This window comes from Salvelinus sp. IW2-2015, unplaced genomic scaffold (genome assembly GCF_002910315.2).
Source record: "Salvelinus sp. IW2-2015 unplaced genomic scaffold, ASM291031v2 Un_scaffold5132, whole genome shotgun sequence".
NCBI classification, from domain to species: Eukaryota; Metazoa; Chordata; class Actinopteri; order Salmoniformes; family Salmonidae; genus Salvelinus; species Salvelinus sp. IW2-2015.
The window spans coordinates 14047-19537 of record NW_019946398.1 but is presented as its reverse complement, the minus strand read 5'-3'; the positions used below and the strand labels follow the sequence as shown (position 1 = coordinate 19537).

Genomic DNA, 5491 nt, shown 5'->3' with positions numbered 1-5491 from the left:
TCACTGAATATCTTCTACTCATATACATCCAAAACAACGCCAATACTCAAAATACTTTTAATCATACAACAATCCCAGTAAATATACTTTCATACTTCAATATCACAATTTATCATTCCAGTATCATATCATAACTTTCCCAATCCTAGTATCATATCCATACTTTCATTCCAGTATCATATCATACTTTCATCCCAGTATCATAATCATAAAACTTTTTCATTTTGCTAGTATTCATCATATCAATATCATCATATCAATTCCCCAGCATGCACCAAACACTCCCAGCCATGCAGAGAAGAGAGAGAGAGAGAAGAGAGTAGAGGAGAGCAGAGAGAAGAAGAGATGTAAACGAGAGAGAGAGGAGAGAGAACAGAGACAGAGACAGAGACAGAGACAGAGAAAGAGACAGAGACAGAGAACAGAGACAGAGACAGAGACGACGACGATGAGAGAAGAAGACAGAGATGAGAGAGATATAAAGACAGAGGTAAAGTGGAGGACGTGATTCATTTTATCACTTGATAATGATACCTCAGCAGCCAGATGTATTTGTGTCACCCATATCACACATATTGTCCTGGCTGAGACTTGTGATACGCCAATACAGAAAGACCCTATCCAATTGTCCACCAATGTATGAGATAAATAGCCACACTATCGTACTAGAATCTTTCTGACGAAATGAATGAAAAAGAGAATCGCGGGGGAGAGGCGAGGAGGGGGGGGGGGGGGTCAAAAGTAATCATGTGACAAGGAGCATGGCTTTATTGAAAGAGGGAGGGAGGGAGTACGGCTTAGATCCCAAAGATTGATTTCCAGTGTGCAGATGTAATGGAAGGATAATGGACATTTAACTAGCTTGACAGAATTGTACAGGACTCTGTGTTCTCACTTTTACCTGATACTAAGATAATACTGTTGTTAAACACAACTACTTTTTTACACCTTTTGAATCATATCACCTCACCCCCCACCCAGTACCTCCTGCTGAGCAGACTCAATAGGGCTAACATCAGATGGTTACACCTTTAGTGGACACCAGGAAGAGTTTTGTGGACACCAGGAAGAGTTTTGTGGACACCAGGAAGAGTTTTGTGGACACCAGGAAGATTTTTGCAGAACCCAGGAAAAGTTGTTGACCCCAGGAAGAGTTTTGTGGACCTCAGGAAGAGTAGCTGAAACAGAGATTTTAAGGAGGGAAATTGGGGTCCGTTGTGAGGATCAGGCGACRAGTGGTTACTCTGCTTTTGCCATCCGTACTGTTAGCCAATGTTCAATCGCTGGAAAATAAAAGGGACGAACTAAAAACACATATATATACTACCAACGGGACATTAAAAACTGTAATATCATATGTTTCACCGAGTTGTRGCTGAACGACAACATTAATAACATAAAGCTGGCGGGTTATACACTCTATCGGCAGGATAGAACATCAGCCTCTGGTAAGACACGTGGTGGCGGCCAATGTATATTTGTAAACAACAGCTGGTGCACGATATCTAAGGAAGTCTCAAGGGTTTGCTCACCAGTGATCATCAGTGATCATACAGCTCATCAGTACCTCATGATAAGCTGTAGACCACACTATCTACCTAGAGAGTTTTTATCTGTATTTTTCGTAGCTGTCTACATACCACCACAGACCGATGCTGACACTAAGACCGCACTCAATGAGCTGTATACCTCCATTAGCAAATTTGTAAAACGCTAATTTGTAAGTCGCTCTGGATAAGAGCGTCTGCTAAATGACTTAAATGTAAAAATGTAAATGTAATCCAGAGGCGGCGCTCCTAGTGGCTGGGGACTTTAATGCAGGGAAACTTAAATCAGTTTTACCTCATTTCTATCAGCATGTTAAATGTGCAACCARACGGAAAAAAACTCTAGACCACCTTTACTCCACACACAGTGACKTGTACAAAGCTCTCCCTCACCCTCCATTTGGCAAATCCGACCATAATTCTATCCTCCTGATTCCTGCTTACAAGTAAAAATTAAAGCAGGAAGCATCAGTGACTCGGTCAATAAAGAAGCGGTCAGATGAAGCACATGCTAAACTACAGGACTGTTTTGCTAGCACAGACTGGAATATATTCCAGGATTCTTCCGATGGCATTGAGGAGTATACCACATCAGTCACTGGCCACAAATTTTCGATTSGATTGAGGTCAGGGCTTTGTGATGGCCACTCCAATACCTTGACTTTGTTGTCCTTAAGCCATTTTGCCACAACTTTGGAAGTATGCTTGGGTCATTGTCCATTTGGAAAACCCATTTGCGACCAAGCTTTAACTTCCTGACTGATGTCTTGAGATGTTGCTTCAATATATCCACATAATTTTCCTACCTCATGATGCCATCTATTTTGCGAATTGCACCAGTCCCTCCTGCAGCAAAGCACGCCCACAACATGATGCTGCAACCCCCGTGCTTCACGGTTGGGATGGTGTTCTTCGGCCTTTTTCCTCCAAACATAACGATNTTTGATTTTTAAGTACTTTTATTTGTCAGAAACTTTTCGCACAACCTTTTACATTTGTCTAAAACAAGTTACTACAGATGGTAGTACAAGCTAAGAGAAGCATTTTTTATTTATTTTTTCCCTTTCAAAAACCCAACAGTGCTTTGTATTGCAACACAAATATACACAAACAATAGTCAACTTAAAGCTTATCCTCAAGCTCTTTTTCATACCAGAACTGCTGGTAAAATACATTATTTTGAGACTTGGCCTTTCTGTGCATGCTTCTTTGATCCATGGTCCTTATCCACCGACTTAATGACTCCCACAGCAACAGTCCGTTTCAAGTCCCAAAAGTCCCAAGCTGCAAACCGACCTAAAGGAGGGTAGGTGAAGAAACTCTCCACACAGAGGGATCTGTTGGGGCTCATCTTGACAGTGGCAGCATCACCAGACTGCAGTGTCTGGGGAAAAATCCTCCAGCTTCTTCCCTGTGCGACGGTCAATCTTCTCCCTCAGCTCTGCAAAGCGGCAGGTCACATGGGTGGTGTGGCAGTCCAGTACGGGAGAAATAGCCAGTCTTGATTTTGCCAAGATGATTCATGATTATGAGCTGTGCCACAAAACTGTTTACATCTGAGGGAGGGTCATGCTGGGCGTTCCCCGCCACATCACCACGGCGGAGGTTCTTTACAGATACGTTCTTGATGTTGTTGAAGCCCACGTTGTGGCCAGGCCCAGCCATCTGCAGACCCTCGTGGTGCATCTCAATGGACTTGACCTCGGCAGTCAGCTTGGCGGGAGAGAACATCAGGGTCATACCGGGCATCAGGATCCCCCTCTCGATCTTCCCCACTGGGAAGAAGCCCACTCCTCCAATCTTGTATACATCCTGCAGGGGCAGCCTCAGAGGCTTGTTGGCAACACGCACTGGTGGATGGATGGAGTCCAGGACTTCAAGTAGAGKTCTCCCATTTGCATGCCCTTGTCCGCTCTTGACTTTAGAGCCTTTGAACCAGGACATTTTCTGAGATGGGGCAAGCATGCTCTCACCGGTCCAGCCAGAGATCGGAACAAAAGGCACAGCAGTGGGATCATAGCCTATTCTTTTGAGGAAAGTGCTCATGCTTTGGACCACTTCACCAAAGCGCTTTTGGTTGTATGGTTGCTCAGTCACACCCATTTTGTTTACAGCGACAATGATTTGCTTGACACCAAGCGTGTAGGCGAGCAAGGCATGCTTCCTGGTCCGGCCATTCCTGGAGATACCAGCCTCAAACTCCCTTCATGTAACAATTTAACATTAAAATACCAGTAAGGTGATGACCTTCGTGGACAGGACAAGTGAATATCAACAGTTATAATGTGATGATCAGAGAAACCCACAGGAGTAATGGCACACCTTCCAACCCTACTAYAGTATTGATCAGATACGTACAACCTATCTAACCTTGCTGCACTGACACGACCTTCATTCACTTTCAACCATGTGTATTGCCTAACTTTTGCATTCTTTACTCTCCACACATCAGAAAGCTCTAACTCAGTTAGTAAGCCAGACAGGAAAGTGGCTGACCGCAGGTGAGGTTCTTCAGCGTTGCGATCAACAGTAAAATCCACAGTACAGTTCCAGTCCCCCCCTACAACCATACACCCCTCTTGGTCACACTGTCTTAAGGTTTCTTTTATTTTATCAAACACAACAAGACGCTCGGTACCCTCATTAGGAGCATAAACATTCAAAAAAAGAAACAAAAACCCCATAACATCCACCTTGACCAATAAAACCMGACCCTTGACAATCTCTGTTGTAGATATCACAGTCACCCCTAAACCTGAGGAAAACAAGATGGCCACCCCAGCACTGAAATTAGTACCATGACTGAGTATATGCTGCCYCTCCCACCACATACCCCAGTCAACCTCRTTAGCCTCATCACTATGTGTCTCCTGTAGGAAAACTACATTAAGCCTTTTCTGTTTTATTTCTTCTAAAACCCAAGCCCTCTTATTTCTGTCCCTTCCCCCATTAATATTGAGAGAGCCCACCCTTAGTACCTCCATGTAGAAAAGAGAAAAGAAAAGCAGAATAAACCACAGAGAAACCAAAGAGAAAAAAGACACCCTATGAAGCATGATCATCATCATTATTTAAATCTTTTCTTATTAACCTGACCACGTTTCCCACCACCTTTTGCTGCTGTAACAGCAGTAACAAATTTCCTCAAGCGAAACCGCTTCTTCTCACTCAACTGGTCTAACCCCACCGTCTTCTGTAACATCACAGCTGACCTCACAAACTTATCAACATCAAAATAAATGAAAAAGGTTTTGGTTTGTATTCTTTTAAAACGCTTTAAAAAAAAGGAACGGATTCGCAATGTCCGTGGATTGAAAAAGGGAGAGCGTTTGTCAAAACCTATGCTGTGCCTGAGTGTCGCAAAAGAAAAGTGCTTTTATTGATGTTAGAATAATAAATGGTTTCTGGGTGTGGTCTCTCTCACTCTCTGTCTGTCTCTCTCTCTGTCGTCGTCTCTTCCCTCTGTCTGTCCTCTCTCCCTCTCTGTCTGTCTCTCTCCTCTGTTCTGCTCTGTCTCTGTCTGTTCTCTCTCCTCTGTCTGTCTCTCTCCTTCGTGTCTGGTCCTCTGCTCTCCTCTTGTCTTTCCTCTCTCCCCTGCTGTGTTTCTTTCCTCTCGTTCTCGCTCCCTCTCTGTCTGTCGCTCTCCCTCTCGTCGTCTCTCTCGGTCCCTACTGGTGTGCTCTCTCCCTCTCTTCGCTCTCTGTCTCCACTCGTCGTCCTCGTCCCTCTGTCGTCTCTCTCCCTCTCGTTTCTGGTCTCTGTCTTCCTCCTTCTGTCTGTCTCGTCTCCCTCTAGTCTGTCCTTCTCTCCCTCTGTGTTCTCTCTCTCCCTCTCTGCCTGTCCTTCTTCCCTCTTGTCTGTCTCTCTCCCTTCTGGTCTGTCTGCTCTCCCCTCTGGTCCTGTGCTCTCTCCCTCTGTCTGTCCCTCTCCCTCCTTTCTGTCTG

At 44.5% G+C, this 5491-nt stretch overlaps 1 pseudogene; it reads right to left on the bottom strand.

The window, feature by feature from the left end:
* Positions 1-2540: 2540 nt before the first annotated feature.
* LOC112077995 (elongation factor 1-alpha-like) lies at positions 2541-4779 on the bottom strand (annotated as a pseudogene).
* Positions 4780-5491: the final 712 nt, after the last annotated feature.